The sequence below is a fragment of the Paroedura picta genome, chromosome 4 (genome assembly GCF_049243985.1).
Source record: "Paroedura picta isolate Pp20150507F chromosome 4, Ppicta_v3.0, whole genome shotgun sequence".
Taxonomy (NCBI): Eukaryota; Metazoa; Chordata; class Lepidosauria; order Squamata; family Gekkonidae; genus Paroedura; species Paroedura picta.
In genome coordinates this window covers 73005077-73023988 of record NC_135372.1, presented here as the reverse complement: position 1 = coordinate 73023988, position 18912 = coordinate 73005077, and the positions used below count along the sequence as shown (strand labels likewise).

Below are 18912 nucleotides of genomic sequence, written 5' to 3'. Positions count from 1 at the left end.
AAAACAAACCACATAATTTAGCCAGTGAATAAAGTAGATACAGTAGAATAGATAAAAAAAAACAGGTCAATAAAAAGCCATAACAATAAAACAAGGCAACACAATTAAAGGAGCTGGGGCATAAAAGCACATGAAAAAGGCTAAAATTAGATTAACAGACCAGGCCTTCATTGTAGTTTTTAAGTCACTATTAATAAAATCTTTAACCCGCTCCAAGCGGAGCGGATTAAATAATTCGCTAAGGGCACCCAAGGCGGGCCCTGTCCGTGATGAGGAAGGGTGCCCATAGGCCCCTTCCTCCAGACTGACAATCGGAGGGCCCAATCGGCAGGCGCGAAGAGCAGCTCGCAATTGGTCCGTTGGCGCGGGACTGATCCTTCCACCTTCCACCTTGTCCGATTGCGCCACGCCACCGCCATTACCACCTTGACCTTCCAGCTGCGCAGTTGCTGCGTCCCCGCCCGAACACTCAGGGCCGCCCGCCGTCGTCCTTGCCCGGCCTCCAGCCGCCCGCATGACGAACACCTCGCCACAGCCCACAGGCCCAGCCCGCTAACCTCCCTCACTGTGCACGCTGCCGCACCCTGCGACCGCCCTGCTCCCCCCGCGGAGCCTTGCAGCATCTCCGCCGGCCCCAAAGCCTCGAGAGCCGCACCCTCGCCTGCTCCGTCGCCTCTGCTGCGAACGGTACCGTATGCGGCGCCGCGGGGAGGGTGGACACTGGACGAGCCGCCCCTTCCCTCCCGGCCCTGTCCCGCCACAACCCGCGTGACTCCCTCGGCCCGCTAGCGCCTGCTGCATTCAGCCTGCAGCGGGCTTAATTACTAGTATAATAATAAAGGAATGATTAACATACAATGGTACTTACTTTCATTAGGATACATTTTTATGCCAGAATTTAAATTCCAAATTTCATTAATCTACTTTAAATCTATATTATTGGTTTTGTCTTTATGGAATACTAGTACAATTATCAAAGCCCATTTTAAAAATGGGCTCTAGAAAGTGGCAGCAGGCGGGAAGGCTCCTGCAGTGCGTGATGGCCCAGCCACGGGAACTGGGCCACCAGGGCTAGCATGGAGCGTGGCTAGTCACATTCCCTCAATCCCTAATGGGCAGGCAGGTTCCTGCAGAGTGAGCTGGACTGCCAGGGTCAGTGCTGTACCTACAAGCAGATTGTGGACAGCTTCCTTCCCCCATCCCCAGCTTACTGTTTTTCCAGCTCTTCCTCCTTGCTGTCAACTGCTTAGAGGCAGCACAAAGGAGGAGGACAGGGGCAGAGAGGACCCGCAATTGGCCCTCTCCATATTGGGTGACCCCACTGGGTGTCAATAAGGGCAGGTTTTACCATGTGCGTCATCTGCACACAAATTGGATTTTATTAGGGCTACAGATTTGGTATTATATATCACAAACCTCCTCACTGCCCCCAGGACCCTTCCACTTACCGATGGGAGGGGGGTATACCGCCCACTTTGGATACCCCTAGTGTACATAGTAGCAACGTTAAAACCATGCTTGAATATCAGACTGCATTAAAGTCCAAACAAGCTTCATGTAAGCTGTAATCATTTCACATACAAAGTTGATGAACCAACGTAAGACCAACGTAAGTGCTTTGGGCTCAAGGGCCTTTCTCAGTAATCAATAATACAAATGCTTTCAAAAAGACATATCTACAGAAAACACTGTAATTCAATCCTAAATACATCTAAAATGCAAAGAAAGAAAAATGAGAGAAAAAGCCAAATTGTTACAATAGAAATAAGCATTAATGATACTATATTGGAAAATAAAAATTTAAAGGGGCATAAATATAGAAGATAGATATTTAAACTGAAATAAACACCTACCTCATATTTTGTGATATGCTGCTATGGTAGCTGCACCACTTTATGACTTTTAATGCAGCCTGATACTCACGCCCTATGGTTTTAACTATGCCACTGTGTATATATCATATCATCTCTCTCTCTCTCTCTCTCTCTCTCTCTCTCTGTCTATCTGTCTGTCTTCAAGGACAAGAAGAGAAGTGATTCATTTGAACTGAGGTGTGGGAGAAGGCTTCTATGGATTCCACAGACAGCAAAAGTAACAAACAAGGAAATATCAGAATACATAAAGCCTGATATATCACTGGAAGGCAAAATCACGAAACTCTGGCTCATTTACTTTGGCCATATCATGCAATCCAACTCAATGGAGAAAGCAATTATGCTAGGATTGTCAGTGGTAAAAGAAACCAGGCTAACACAGTGGTTAGACACATTCAAAATGGACATTAGCCATAACATTATGCAACTAAAAGAAGCGGTGCAAGATCAAAAGATGTAGACACAGGTGGGCCATAGGATTGACAAGAGTCAGACACAACTGAGTGGCTAACATCATCATACCATATAATAAATAATTATAAAGATAAAGGTAAAGGTATCCCCTGTGCAAGCACCGGGTCATGCCTGACCCTTGGGGTGATGCCCTCTAGTGTTTTCATGGCAGACTCAATACGGGGTGGTTTGTCAGTGTCTTCCCCAGTCATTACCGTTTACCCCCCAGCAAGCAGGGTATTCATTTTACCGACCTCAGAAGGATGGAAGGCTGAGTCAACCTTGAGCTGGCTGCTGGTATCGAACTCCCAGCCTCATAGGCAGAGCTTCAGACTGCATGTCTGATACCTTACCACTCTGCGCCACAAGAGGCTCTTTAAATAATCATATCATACCATATAATGTTTAATTCAATATTATTTTATTTGATTGATGTAGTTTGACCCTTCAGTATTATCAGTTTATTTTGAGATGAGTAAGTTTCCCCTTTACCTTTTTCCTTTTATGTTTTTTTCTCTCTGAAAAGACCGACAGGGATGCAGGAAGACAATAAGATGATTGGTCATTCAATAATTAGTTGGAAGGCTGGTCATTTTATTGCCTTTGCATCTGTCTCAGGAACTGGAATAAATGCCTATGTGAATAGCAAAACCACAATCAGGAGCAGGCTGTAGATACACATGGTCAGTTCTCACACTGAAGGGATGTAAGGAGTGTGGTCCCTCAAGGATCTGTATTGGGACTGATGGTTTTTCAACTTGTTCATAAATAACATGGAGTAAGGAGTCAGATGCAGATAATACCAAATTATTTAGGTTGGTTAAGACAAAAATAGATTGCAAAGTGCTCCAAAAGGATCTGTTCAAAGTGGATGAATGGGTACTGAAATGGCAAAATTAAGTTCTATGTGAGCAAATTAAAAATGATATTACTTTACATACATATTACTTTACATAAAGTGATACATATATATGAAACCCCAGTTTCATATATACACTGATGGGATTTGAGCTAGTAGCAATAGACCAAGAAAGGGACCTGGGGGGAGTAGTAGTAGATAGCTCAATTAAATTGCTGACTGATCGGAAAGTGTGGCTGCTGTGAAAAAGGCAAATTTCATACTGGCTAAATTAGAAAAGGATCAGAAAATAAAACTGCCACGATCATACCGCCCTTGTGCAAATCTATAGTGAAACCATACTTGGAATACTCTGTACAGAACAGTCAAAATGATCAGAGGGCTAGAGCAGCTGCCCTATGAGGATCAGTTAAACTGCTTGGGACTATTCAGCCTAGAAAAAAGGTGATTAAGGGAAGACATGACAGAGGTTTATAAAATTATGCATGGCATGAAGTAGACCGGAAGAATTTTTTTCCCCTCTCCTATAATTCTAGAACCTGGAGTCATCAGCTGAAGTGTGAGACAGTCAAGACAGGCAAAAAGTATTTCTTTCCACAGCACGTTGTTAATTTCTGGGACTCACTGCCTTTGGATGTGGTCACAACCAACACTTGGAAGGCTTTAAAAGGTATTGCTTTTGATCTTGTGGTCATTAGCATTTTCCATATGTCTAGAACCAGAATCTTCCTGCTTGACCACTTGTAAAAAGTCCTTGGCTTTGAAACTAATAATGAAACAGGAAACCGTTTTTGAATTCCCAGCTCTAGAAATAAAAATGTTCTCCTGCACAAAAAAAATTCTATAAAACACTAAACTTCATACATTCCTACAACAACCCATGTTTAAGTAAGGCTGCTTACCCTATCAAAGCATAAGAGATGCTTCTAGGGGTATGCATTCAGACCTACATGACCAAAAATATACTCCAAAATATTTTACTGGTATTTTTTGGCTAAGTTTCAGCATTCCAAAGGTATCTAGGATTTTGGGGGAGGATCCCTACTCCCTATATTCAGGAAGATTGGCAAACCCCCAAAAATAGCTGAAAGGGATGGCAGAAGACAGCCTGAAAAACTGCTGAGGCGAGCAGGAGGTATTCTCCCTGCCAGCTCAGCTGGTTTGGGCTCTCTTATTCAGGTCCTTTAACAGGACTGCACAAGAGAGCCTGAAATTCTGCTGGCAAAGAGCAGTCTCCCAGTAGGCTCAGCTGGTTTGGGCACTCTTTTGCAGACTTTTCAAATGGGACACCACGAGAGAACTCAAAGCTGGGCCAGGGAGGTACCTGTTTTCTTACACTTTTAAAAGGACTGCACAAGCGAGCCCAAAACAGCTGGGGCATTGGTCAGAGGCTCCCAGCTGTAGACTCTCTTATGTAGTCCCATTTAAAGGGGCTGCACAAAGGAGCCTAAAACAATTGTCTGCTTAATATTGAGCAAATTTACTTTTAGCAGAGGAGTGGCCTCTAGTGGACAACACAAGAAACAATTCAGCATAGTTTGTATAAAATAAATACTACTAGGGGCAAAGCCTGTTGTATCCAGGAATACAACAGGTGCTAGCGCTTGGTGGTGGGAAGAAGAAGGGGAGGAGTTGTCCAGTCTGTAAGAGCATGGGGTTGAATGTGTGTGTTGTGTGGGAAGTTGTGGTGCCGTGGTGACAAATGAGGGCATGGGTGTGGAGTAGGGATGGGTGCTTTGGCGTCCGAAGCGGCCGTTCCTGCCCGAAGCAGCCAGCGCCGTGGCGTGTGTGTGTGGGGGAGGAGCTCTGTGCCTGCATATGTGCACCAACCGGTGCGCCAGCACCCGTGCCTCCCCCCCGCCACAGCGCTGGCTGCTTTTGGGCAGGAGCGGCTGCTTTGGACACAGAAGCGCCCAAACCTAGTGTGGAGATATGGGAGTCAAGAACCTGTGGTGTAGAATGTTCTTTGAGTGTGGGAGAGGACTGACCTTTGTGAATTGTGGCATAGTGGTGACTAATGAGTTTTCTGGAGCCATGTCTTCAGATAGGTGAAGGGAAAATCCGACTGGAGACTCTTCTTAGGAGGAGATTACATGGCAACCAATTCCTCTCAGTTCTGCGTTCAACGTCATTTCCCTTCTTGTGTGAATTAGGCCACAGACAAAAATGTCCCCCTGCCCTAATCCACATGGGGTAGTCACAGTACACAGGTGTCCACCCTGCTCCTTCTATCTCCATTTCTTTCCTGTTGATAAAATGTTATGTGCCTACATGCTTCTTTCACAGTTGGCTCCTTAGAAGAAGAGCTGGATTTTTGTATCCTGCTGTTTACTACCCAAAGGAGTCTCAAAGTGGTTTACAAACACCTTTCCCCCTCATCTCCCCACAATAGACAATCTGTGATGTGGGGCTGTGAGATGTCTAAGAGAACTGGGAATGGGTCACAGTCACCCAGCAGGCCTCAGGTGTCTCAAGGCAGTTTCCAATCGCCTTCCCTTCCTCTCCCCATAGCAGGCTCTCTGTGAGGGAGGTGGGGTAGAGAGCCTCACTTGGAAGACAGCAACCCTAAGAGAAGGTCTGTCTGTGCATAGCAGTCTTAACCTTAGTCAGGTTTATGCACACCTAGATAGTGTGGAATTCCAGAATATGAACATACACCAATCTGACAACCAATCTTACCTCCTCTCTACAATGTTTTCTTGACCTTAAATATGTCAGGGTGGCTGCAGGGGCATTACACACTTTTGAGGCCCCACTTCCAGACTTTAAGAAATATGTTCAGACCAGGAACAGCCAATCTCCAGGTGGGGCCTGGAGATCTCCTGGAATTGCTGCTCATCTCCAGACTATAAAGATCAGCTCACTGGCAAAAATGGCTACCTTGGAGGGGTGACTGTTTAGCATTGTATCCCACTGAGGTTTAGGGATGCCAGTCTCCAGGTGGGATCTGAGAATTCCCTGGAAGTACAGCTCATGTCCAGGAAGTTAAGCTGAAGGGAAAACTCTCTCCCCTTCAAAAGGAATGCATGTGGCCCCAGACACCCCTTGGTTGCTTGGCTGGTGATGTCTGCCCTTCTGAAGCCTGAGGCGTACTGCTGGCAACTGCAGTCTCTGTTGTTGTCTGCAAGGCCAAGTCATTGCCTAATAAAAGTGGATCACCTAGTTTCCCCCAAAGTCTCACTGTCCACTTTCCTGTAAAGCTAACTCCACTTGAAATTTTGGGCCACTTATGCATTTGAGTTCATAGGACTTTCCTGGCAAGTACTGTTTTTTTTTTACTTACTAGCCAAGCTTGAAAAAAGTCATTTTCGTTCACAGCCATTTACTTGTTCACTATTTACAGTTTCAGCCTGAAAATATTATATATTTAGATCTTCCTGCACTTTCCTGCACTGATTGCAGGACGGATGCTGGCCTGTCTGTCTGTCTGCTCCCCCAGAATACTAACAGTAGCTGGTAAGGGCTGGCCAAAGCCCCGGAGGGACACACCCGCACCACTCCACCCCAACCTCAGTCTGCAAGCCTCTACCATCATCTCTAGATCGCTGCACATCTCTAGGTTATAATGATCAGCTCGGCAGGCAAAAATGGCTACTTTGAAGGCCAGACTCTGAGGCATTGTACAATTTTGAAGTCCCACCTGCATGCCTCCAGGAATATTTCCAACCAAGCGGTAGCCACACTCCAGGTGGGGCCTGGAAAGCTCCCGGAATTACAGTTCACCTGCAGAGTATGAAGATCAGCTCCCTGGGTAGAAAGGGCTGCACAGGCCTAACTGTCATGTCCAACAACTTCCCTCACTTTGCCTCAGACCACTGATGGAGATGGCAGGTGGCTAGTGAGTGTTCTCCCTCCCCCCTCCCTTCAGGCCTGCGGTGAAGGAGCCTCTAATAGCCCCTGACTGAGGTGAGGGAGGCGTTTCCGAAAGCAACGCAGAGGAGTCTGTGGGGGTATTTGTGATTTCATTTTGAGGGGGGGAACTTTCCCATTTTGACAAACCATTGGCTGACAGAAAAGCCCCTTCTCACTTAAAATACTTATCTGGCCGGCCTCACTGCTAGAGGGAAGAAGCAGCCAGGCCATGTGTATTTCTTCTGTGCGACTGAGGCCTACTGTACAGGGTTGTTGTGCAGATGAACCAGGAGGCAAAAGAACCTCTGCAACAGCATCCAGTTTTATCTGCACAAGCCTGTGTAGTAGGCCTCAAATCTACAGAGAGTTACTTGGCTGCCTCCTATATCACTGGCTAATTATGCTGATATGTTGGGGTGAGGGTATGTTCTGCATCCCAGAATGCAAAACTATTGAATTAACTAGATTCCAGTGGGTAGCTATGCTGGTCTGAAGCAGCACAACAAAACAAAAAGACCAACAAAAATTTATTCAAGGTGTGAGCTTTCAAGTGTCTGAAGAAGAGTGTTTGCACTCGAAAGCTCATGCCTTGAATAAATCTTTGTTGGTCTTAAAGGTGCCACTGGACTCTGATTTTATTTTATTGAATTAACTAGAAAGACATATGTAATGGCTGGAATTGCAAACAAGGGCTCTTCTCTGTCATAATGTTTACCTTCTGGTATGACGGACAGGAACAGTCTTGCAGTTACAGCACCAACTGGGAATCAGGTGATCTGACTTCCAAGTCTTGTTCTGCTACAATTGTTGTACTTGGCCTTTGGCAAATCTGCAGGGAAAATGAAACCATACTGGGTTCAGCTGGAGCAATACAGAGAAAGGACACAGTGATCTTTGAACAAGAGAGCTTAGATTTTTCGTCAACACGAACAAACACTACAGAGGGTAATAAAGCATTGACTATTCCCTTATCTTTGATCATTTGATAGTGTAATGAAAATATTTGTATGAAATATTTGTATGAAATGAAAATCATTTGTATGAAGAGTGTTAATAAAGCTAGGAGAACAAACAAAACTGGAACAACCTCACCACCAACTGCAAATGAGTCTGTTTCCGGTAGAACAGGGAAAGGGGTTGAGAGCACAGTAATTAAGACTAACCTCTTTTCATTTAATGTTTTATTCATTGGAATTTTATACATGAATATTTTACACTATCACCCCTAATTGTATGGCTTTACTTTAACATGTTTATGATGAGCTCAGGTCCAGTTTATTCAAGCACCATAACAAACTGAAGTTCGTTTCACTGCTAGTAACCAGGATTCTCAGCTTGTTTGAGCTTGGTTTAGAATCATAGTGCAGTGGGACAACCATTTTTGAAGTCCCCAGAATAAAGACATCACAACAAACTGAAGCATTTCTAATGTCTGAATGGAAAACTAAAGCTACAAACCATATCTAGTTGTTACCTGTCCTGAGCCTTTGGAGAAGGGTAGGTTATCTTCCATCTTTTACTACCCAGGTTGTGTCCCAGTGACATACCAGCTAAAACTCACCCCAACTGGCCCTCAGTGGGGGATGTGGACCCATTAAGGAGAGGGCACTCCCCCACTGAAGGCCAATTGCAAGTCTTCCCTGCCACCCAATTTCTGTTCTCTGCCACTTCTGGTCACTTGGCAGGACAGGAAAAGAGCTAGCCCCACTCTGCGGCCTCACTTCACAGTAAGACATTAAGGCATGATGGAGAGTGGGGGAGGGAGGGCAGGTCACCCTCTCAGACACTGCCAGTGAAGCACCAGCTCTGGCAGCAGTACTCACTGTCAGAGCCACTCTGTTTCCCTTTTGCCATGGGAGACCACAGGGGAGGAGGGCCAGCCACCCTCACAGGCACTACGTCTGGATTGCCAGCCCCAACATCCCTGCTTACTAGTAGGGTCCTCCCGCTGAGGAGAAGGGAGAGGAGGGCCATCCAAAAACCGCACACAAAGTCAACCAAAAAAAGTCAACCACACACAAAGTCAGCCAAAAGCTTCCAAAATGCAAATAAAACCAGCAAACCCAACAGAACCTGTATCAAACCAAAGAATCCCAGCAGAACCACAGGCCAATGTGGCAAGTCCAACAGCAAAAAAAAACTTAAGCAAGGAATACTGTTGCAAGACCAAAAAAAACAAACTAGAGCAGGCTTCCCAAACAGGCTTCCCTCCTACCTTAATGGACTTGATCACAAGTTAGGGAACTGGCCACCTCCACCCGAAGGGCAGGCCATGGGTATATAAATCGGGGGGGGGGGGAGTTGATTGCGACATGGAATGGGGGTGTCATCTAAGCTACTGCCCTTCTTCCATGAAGCAGAGCCACCATTGTAGTAACAAAGGCTGGGGAAGAGGGAAAAGGAGGGTAAAGGGTGTGGGTGGTTATTTCACTTTTGGGTGCATGGCAGGAAGGTGTAGCCAGCTGATGTCACTTCCCTGGGTCCTCAAAGTCTGAAAATTTATTTCAGGGGATCCTCCACAGTCAAAAAGTTGGAAAAGGCTGAACTAGAGAATCCAAGTTAAACCAACCTGGCAAGTCAGTAATAAGGCAGCCATCTGGATAGATAGAAATTGCAAGAAACAGATGCTAATGTCACATCCCCAAAGAAAACATTGAAAGCAAGAGAAGGGGGTCTCAAACACATGAGTTTTCCTGTCTCTGCAGCCTGAAGCCTATACTGTGACTGGCTTACAACCAAAGCCTCTGGACCAAGGGCTGCCCTTCTTCAGTGGTGTTCCTGTTCCCTCCCACAACTGTGAAGAAGACATGGAGTACCAGTATATCACGAATGATCTCTGTTTTAGGTACCTTTGTATATTCAGCTTGTTGTAAGAATTTATACACTTGGCTACCTTCCTAACACTTCATTTCAATGGCACATGGGATGTTTTTTCTTTATGAGACTGATAAGAACATTTTTCACACTGTACTTACTGATTTTCTGCACAGAATTGTACCATAAGGCAGTGGTCCCCAACCTTTTTATCACCGGGGACCACTCAACGCTTGACAATTTTATTGAGGCCCGGTGGGGGGGGGGGGGTAGTGTACTCCTCTACTCTCAACCACTGCCCTAACGCTCTCTGATCGCTATGGTAATGTTTAAACATCCCTTCAAAATAAGATACAAACATGCCACAACAATGAACATAAGGAACATTTTATTTTCATGGAAATTTTAACTCATGACAATGACAAATCAATGGGAACCCTGAGCTTGTTTCTCTGCAACGAGATAGTCCCATCTGGGAGTAATGGGAGACAATGACACCCAAAGTGTGTTGTAAAGGGCCGGGGGGGATGAAGTAAAGGGCTGGGGGGGGGGGAGAAGGTGTCCTTTGCGGCCCACCTCCAATTAGTCAACGGACCACATGTGGTCCGCTGCCCACAGGTTGGGGATCACTACCATAAGGTGTTGAGCTTCACCAATATCCCCCAGTGCCACACAGCAACTAGGGCTCAGTTAAGCTGTTTTTGAAGGGGATTTGAAGGAGTTTTCAATTTAAAAAAGAATATAAATTTGATTGTGGGTTTTATATAGTGCTAATTACGAATCAGAAGAGTATCACTGCAAGCACTATGTAGATGCAACAGTGGTACAAAAGGAACCTCTTTGCCACCCTCACAGGGTCTAATGAGTGATCTAGCCCCGTGGTCCACAACCCCCGGTCCGCAGACCGGGACTGGTCCGTAGATCAATCAGTACTGGGCCATGACTTCTCCTCATCCTCCTCCCCGGCTGCTGCCTCGGGGGCTACCCTGCCACTCTGCTGTCGGCTCACCTTTGGTACTCTCCGGCTGCTGCCATGACTGGGGCTCCCACTCGGCATGGCACTGTGCAGGTGCTGCTGGCAACGTCACCCCAGCGGGAAGTCAGGGGTGCCAGCAGGAAAGCAAGTAAAGCAGGGGCTCAGGCAGCGAAGGCAATGGCCCTTGGGAAAACTTGCCCCTCGTGCTGCAATACAAAGTTTCAGGTCTTTTAAAGAAGGCGGCAGGGGAGAGAGGGGAGGGGGACTTCTATATGCCCCTTTTACTGCCCCTGACTATCCGAGTAGTTCTTGGGGCGGATGCCTTTCAGAGTCATAATGCACTGGTCACTGGAACAAAGTTTGAGTCTGGTGGCACTTTTAAGACCCACAAATTTGTATTCAATGTGTAAGCTTCCTTGTGCAAGCAGGTATCTGAAGAAGTGTTCGTTGCTGATGGTCACCAAGCGATCGCGGGAACGGGGGGTAAGGACTTTTCTCACTGGCAGTGAGTGACAGTTTGGCCTCCAGGGCAGCCCTTGGTCTCCAAGCTGTGCAAGGCTTGATTGGTGATTCCAGAACTCCAGGTCGCACCTGGAGGTTGGCAACCCCCGGTGTCTCCAAGCTGGGCAGGCTTGAGTGGTGATTCCTGAACTCCAGGCCCTGCCTGGAGGTTGGCAACTCCCCAGTCAATGGTGTTCCTCTCTACCAATCTTAAAATCTGGTCACCTTAGGCAAAAGGCAAAAAGGGATGTTTAAACGTTACCATATCGACCAGAGTCAGAGAGCGTTAGGGCAGTGGTCAAGAGGAGAGGTGTAGACTACCCCCCCAAGCCTCAGTAAAATTGTCAAGCGTTGACCGATCCAAAGTTCAGCCGGAGTGTTCCTTCAATACTGCTCTGTCCCCATTGATTCATCATGCCTAGAAAAGCAGGAAGCTGCAGTATAATGAATGAGGCAACTTTTATAGGGGTCATCTCCATCCCAGAAGAGCTTTGACTGCACTACTACAGGAACTATGAACCACTGTGGCTAAAACTACATGGCAGTGTGTTGATGGAATAGTGTAAGCCTTCTTTGCTACCATCACTACAACAGAATAGGCTGTAAAGTGTGAACAGGGATGCAACTGCAAAGTCAGCCATGAAATACTCCAGAGCTCTCAAGAAGCCACTCAGATCTATCACTTTTCAGAAAGTGGACCACTTACTGTATATACTTGTGTATAAGCTGAGTTTTTCAGCACAGTATTCACACTGAAAAAGTGCTCCACGGCTTATACGTGGGTATATACGGTAATTGAAATAAAAGCCTGCTCCAGCCAGCCAATCGTTACATTGCTTCTGCAAGCCCCCTCCAAGCTGAAGCTTGCTTGCTATGGCAGCTTGTAGGACAGCCAGGGTTTGAGTGAGGGACTCTTATTTTTTTTTCCTTTTGCCTTCACTTCTTCCAAACTATTCTTTTGGTTTCTGTGAGTGGGGTGGTTTTGGGGGGTGCGTTGGGATTTACTGTTTCTCCTAAAGTTTATGTACTCCTGAGCTTTTCTAGATGGTCTTGGCAAGGATGTTAAAATTCCCCCAAATTACCAGTAGGTAATTCTACCTGTCTGCGCTGTGCCACTGGCTGGATTGCCAGCCCTAACATATAAATAAGTATAAAGTGGACATGCTCTTATTGTAAATCTCAGTGTAAATATGAGTTATGGATGTAATCTAGAGCAAATATAGATCTCAAATTATAATAAGACAACTGTGGAAGTTTTTCCCTTGCTATTCATCAATATTCCCAACATTTTGTGGTATACAGCAAGGCAAACTAGTCCTTGCCCATGTGATTAGAAAAAATAATTCATATTTGCTTATTTGCATTTGGCCAAATCTACTGGGATTTCCCCCCAAGTTTATATTTACCCTTGAATCTCAACACATTCTGCTCTATTCCATCAGGAAAGCGAAAAATCTTAGGAAGAGAAAATCTTAGGAAGATAAATTAACATCCACAGCATTTTCCAGCTTTGTTGTAAAAATGACTAGCAATTAGGAAAGTAAGTCCTTGCATAGTCTCTTTCTGTTAAATGTTGCAACCCTTGTTTAGCAAGAGCAGATCCTGAAATGGAAGGGTGGTTAAGCACCTAACTGACAATACCTGTCTTTTTTGCTCACAAGAGATAGTGTTTCAGCAACAACTCACATGAGCACCTTATTTGTGTTCTCTGGAGGCAAAAACTATTTTTTACATGTTGCAAACAACTTCAAAATGCCAATTACTTATTTATTTTTCACATTTATATGCCTCCCTCCCCAAAGGCTCAGGGCAACACAAAGACAAAAAACAGCAACTGGAAGTATAATCTTCTAATTCTAAAAGCGAAAATAAAACACACCAGAGAAAGTCAAATGTGCTTATGCTGCAGATTTTTACAAATCTTAGAAAGTGAATGCAAAGAAATACAACAAACATATAAGAGTGCATGTTTTCCTTCTGTAGTTCAGTAGCCCAACTAAATATTAAGTACTGGGAACCATATTTTTCCAACCTATAAGCCTTTCATATGCTGGAAAATGCCTAACAGGCATCACTGCCTAAGACTTGTTGGAAATGTGAACAACATGAAGTGAATGGAAGGGGCATTTTTTCATCTTTGGTGGTCATGTAAGAGGACAAAAAATCTTGGATACAAATATGTACCTTAATCCAGAATATATTAAAGACAGCTACAAATAAAACTAAAGAAATTTCTTTTAGGATTAATGGGAATTTTCTTTTTTTTAAAAGAACTTTGGTTCTCCATCTTACTACAGCAGTATGACTGTTATATGTTCAAAGGTGGAAAAGTTTCATATAACCTGCGATTGAAGAATGGTTGAAAAAGATGGTATAACTGGCTAAAATGGCCCAACCTACTGATTTAAATAAAGAAAAGCCAACTGCAGTGTTTTTAGCTAATTAGAAACCTTTTATGGACTTTTTATGTGATGCAAACAAAAATGAAATGATGGCTTATGGCTTTGTGGATTAAGGGGAAAATATGAAAATAGAAAAAAAGTGATTTTAATTATTTTATGTACTGTCACAGTGTCCTTTTCATCCTCTTTGCGGGGCTCACTGGTCAAGGTCGGTCTGCCTTCCAGCCTCATAGCTGGGGTGGGACAGCGAAGGAGGCTCCAGCCATGCTTGGCAGAGTCAACCATCAAGGCTGAAATTCTCCTCCTCCTGAGTGGGCATTGCTCTGCTGCTCCAACACGGCAGGTGAGGAATGCCATGCCACTTCTCTGAACACTTCCTTTGCAGTCCCCCCCCTCCCCAGGCTCTGGCTATAGAGGCTTCCACATCAAAAAGCCTTCACCTTCTCGCACATTGCACCAAGAGAAGGAAACAACTCTCCTTGGAGAGGGAATTCCATCATTTCGGTGCCATAACTGAGAAGGTGCCACAACTTTCACAGGCTGCCATCCATCTAACTTCAGATAGTGACAGTAATTGAAGCAGAGCCTCTGAAGATGACTGGAGTATATGGGTAGGTTCATGTGGAAGAGGTAGTCATTAAGGTATTCTGGTTTCAGTTCATACAAGGCTTTAAAGGTCAATACCAGTGCCCTGATTTGAGCCCAAAAACAAATAGGAAGCCATTGTAGATGGAACAAACTGGAAAGCCAGTTTGGTGTAGTGGTTAGGAGTGCGGAATTCTAATCTGGCATGCCGGGTTCGATTCTGTACTCCACATGCAGCCAGCTGGGTGACCTTGGGCTTGCTATGGCGCTGATAAGACTGAGCAGTGATATCAGGGCTCTCTCAGCCTCACCCACCTCACAGGGTGTCTGTGGTAGGGGGAGGAAAGGGAAGGTGACTGTAAGCCGCTTTGAGCCTCCTTCGGGTAGATAAATGTGGCATATAAGAACCAACTCTTCTTCTTCAACAAGACTGGAGTAATATGATCCCTATGACACATTGCAGTCAGCATTCTGGCTACAGTATTCTGTACCAACTGTAGCTATTGGACAGTTTTCCAGAGCAACCCATGCAGAGCACATATAGTAATCTAATCTAGATGTTACCAGGGCATGCACCATAGTGACAAGATCTTTTCTGCCCAGGAAGGACTACAACTGGTTCACAGGTGGAAACTGTTAAAAGGAGACTGTGGCCACTGCTGCCACTTGTTTATCCAACATGAGGCCTTGACCAGGAGCACTCCCAAGCTATAAACCTACTCCTTGATTACAACCACATTCAGAACAAAAGATAACGGATTTTCTGGATCAAACCTACCCCCACCAGTAACACCTCCATTTTCACAATTATGTTGCATTTTATTAATCCTCATCAATTCCAAAACTGCCTCCAGAAACCTGATCAGTTTCCTGGGGTCTGCTGGTAGTGCAAGAAAGAGCTGAGTGCCATCCACATGTTGGCAGCAACTCAGACCAGATGACCTCATGTAATGGTTTAGCAAATACATTAAAAAATATGGGGGACAAGATGGCATCTTGGGGAATCCCACAGACCAAACTGCAGAGCAGCTTTCCCCAGCACCACACTATGAAACCTACCCTTCAAGGTAGGACCTCAGAACAGCTCCTCCTAAATCTCAGTCTTAAAAGGTGATTTCATAGTTGATGGTATTGAAAACCACACGATGTGCAATAGAATCAACAGGGTCACACTCCCCCATTCCATCTCCCATTGCAAGCCACCCACCAGGCAACCAAAGCTGTTTCAGTCCCATACCCAGGCCTGAAACCAGACTGGAATATACCTAAACAACTTGATTCATTCAAGAATTTCTAAAGTTGGCCAGTAGGGTTATGCGCTTTGGCCGTCGAAGCAGCCATTCATCATGACGCAGGGGGGAGGGGCGCCAGTGCACTAGTCAGCACAGAGCTCTGTCCCTGCATGCGTTCACTGGGTTGCGCACCGCTACCTAGTGGGTGGCTTCGGCAGCCGAAGCGCACAACCCTATTGGCCAGTGACCACTCAATCACTTTGCTCAAGAACATCTTATTTGAGACAGGACAGTAATTATTCAATTCTCCTTTATCTTCCTGATATCTTGTAAGGCCACAGCCAATAGAAGAGACAAAAGATGGACCAATGGCAAGACTTCTTGCTATGCCAATACAGAATTAATCTGCAAAAACTTTAAAGTAACAAACATTAAACACTACCTGTTAAACTTCGTATTTCATCATGGCATTATATACCATCAAGTTACTTGTAACGGGTAGCCTATTCACTGTAAGATCAGGCATCTTTAATGGTGCTCCAATTTGTGAATAATCATCTGAACTATCTTGGCAAACACACTTAGGTTGGGGAATGAGACCTAGTGTATGTATGGTAATATAGAAACACTTATCTAGGTATTACTTTGAATTTGGTTTTATTCTCAGGACACCCTGAACTTCTAAAGCTTTGATTTCAATCAAAATGCCAACACTAACGTTAGGCATTTCCGGATTACGTTCCTTGCACAATAACTGTACTGTTGCTATTCAGTTGTGAGACATCCAGAAATATTTCCTCAATCTAAAGTTTCTATCATGGGAATATTGGATTTTCCTAAAATTCAAGTGCTCCACTAAACTACTGAAAAACAGTTAGATTCCTTCCACCCCAAATAGGGTATCAGTTATGATAGCTAGTCTTTCCAGACAGTTTTTAAAAACGCAGAAGTCAACAGAGTACTAATTAACTAATTATTTCATTAGACCTATTAAGAAGGGTGGGGAATTGCATTTTCTAATACTGACAAATGAAAAGATATATGAATATACTAGGCAATTACTGAATAAATAAAGATTTTATAAACCCTTTGTGCTATGTAAAATAAGGCAGCAAGAATGTTAAAACATACCAGGAACATATTCTGTTGTTTGTTACACTGATCTAATTGTTGAGGGGGTCGTGCACTTTTAATTAAAGTATTTAAGTGTGAAAGCATTTGTGCAACTCATAAAAATAGTAAATACAAGCAAAGCTTCTATGCCTGACTATTCCTAATTTATTTTTGAAAAACATCAAGATTTCTGCCCCAGCAATAAAAATAAAATATGCTGCTAATACTGGATTAGGACAATTGGAAATCTAAGACTAAAACTTGAGTGTCTTGAAATTAATTAATGCTTTTTTCAAGGTGTTTCATGCCCCTAATCTGCTTTACAACCCCCACCCCCAAAAAAGTCATATGAATACTCTGCGCTAAAGGTGTACAACAGGGAAGCCTCCTAGCTCCAAATAATTCAAAATGAAACAAAAATGTTAAGTCCCATTTTTTGGGGGGAAATGTGGAGAAAGCCCAAAAGGTTTTTACCTCCATAATACACATCTGTATATGGATTTTTCAAATCCTGATGTGGCATCAGTCTTATCCATATAAGGCTAATTTCCTCTCAAATTATACAATAGGGTTAAACTTCTGGACAAGGACTTGCTCAAATAACACCACCTCCAACTGATTTTTGTCACCCCAGTGATGGCACTAGTACTAAACTTATGGTATCCAAAATGTCACTCATATAGATGCATCACATGGAAATCAAACAAAAATAAAACATTTTTTCATTATAGAAAAATAAGTGCACTGAACATTATCAAAACATTTCTAGTCATGCAAGACTTTAAAAATAACATGGAAATGTTGTTTAAATAAATAAATATGTTATTAGGACAAAGACCTTATTCTAGCATTAGTTCAAAACTAAAACGTTTTTGGCAAAATTATGTTACTAGAAGAGTTTTGCAAAAAAACCAACACAATATTTGGTAAAGAAAAACAATTACACCTTTAACTCACTCATCTTTATTTCATGAATACTTTTGTTTCAGATGAACTTGAAAAAACCCTACAAACCCTACAAATTCTAGAAAGAAGACATTTACATGCCAGCTGAAAGACCTGTAAAAATCAAGAAGACCTTACAATTATAGCTTTACAAAGCAAAGGTGAATGAATCAAAATATTTTGGGCTTAAGAGTAACAAGAAAATGTTGGTCTGAAATGGCTAATATGCAGAGCAAAACAAGAGAGATTAGAAAGTTTAATCCAACTCTGCAAGATTTTACTCTGGTGTTTTATTACCATAGCAAACCAGCCTAACATTAAGCATGACAGAACATGTTCAACAACTTACTTCTTGCATTCTCCTGTCATTTTTCTTGTGACTGGCTCACCCATCATCAAGCTTCCATAAAGCCACTTGCCAGCAGTGAAGGCTCAGTGCAATGTGAGAAATCACTCTCTTCTCTTACACTCTGGAGAAGGGAGAAGACCCGCATATTGCACTGAACATGAAAAAAGAAATACAATATCATCTATCTCTCCTTCCCATTCCAATGTCAAGAAAGGAAAGGGGGAATATCTCTTATGGGACTGAGCTTCAGATAAGGAAGAAGTTGTGTGAGATGATTCTGCCTGCTTCAGAACTCACCGCACTGCAAGAGACATCCTTCTCTTTCTCCATCTGAATTTGTTAGCAGACTCAGGAAAGGGGAAGTGGCATTAGTGGCAACAGTAAAATATGGCTATCTAGTGAACTATGTCAAAACTTGCAGTCTGTTCAGACATTCTGCTCTTTTTGGTCAAAAATGCAATCATCAGCTCTTGAAAGCTTAGCATTGTTCTGTAGTTCACAGCCTATGGTCATATTACCTTTAAGTAGAACAATTACTTCCTTCACAAAAGAAGAAAGAACTTGTAATAGCATCAAGATAAGTTTTATCGGGTTCTCTTTCAGACAAGAATCTGGAAAAAGTTAAACACAAATTGTTGCAGAAGAAACCAAAAGTTAAAAAAACCTCACTGCATCCTCTGTGTTTAGGATTGTTCTCTTCCAATATATCTGTAACAGGTCCTTGCTGTCACTAACAAATTCTGGTATTCTTACAATAGAAGACTTAAGCATCCCACACCATTGTACTGACCAGAAATCTTTAGTGGCTCTTCATCCACGATCACTGCTCTACAGTACATAGAATGCAGGGCATTTACTCACTTCCAGTCACAATCACCAGCAATAGTAAGTTCATGGGGAGAGGATGTCCCAAGCCAGCACTATAGATCATCCACCAGGCACCAAAGAAAATAAACA

General features: G+C 43.7%; 1 protein-coding gene across 1 annotated transcript in view; it reads right to left on the bottom strand.

The window, feature by feature from the left end:
- GNG12 (G protein subunit gamma 12) overlaps positions 1-18912 on the bottom strand; it is a 51316-nt gene that overhangs the window by 31261 nt on the left and 1143 nt on the right. Inside the window, exon 2 of the mRNA XM_077333385.1 lies at positions 7754-7867. The gene's annotated coding sequence lies outside the window, so the exon portion shown is untranslated. The remainder of the gene's footprint in view (positions 1-7753; positions 7868-18912) is intronic.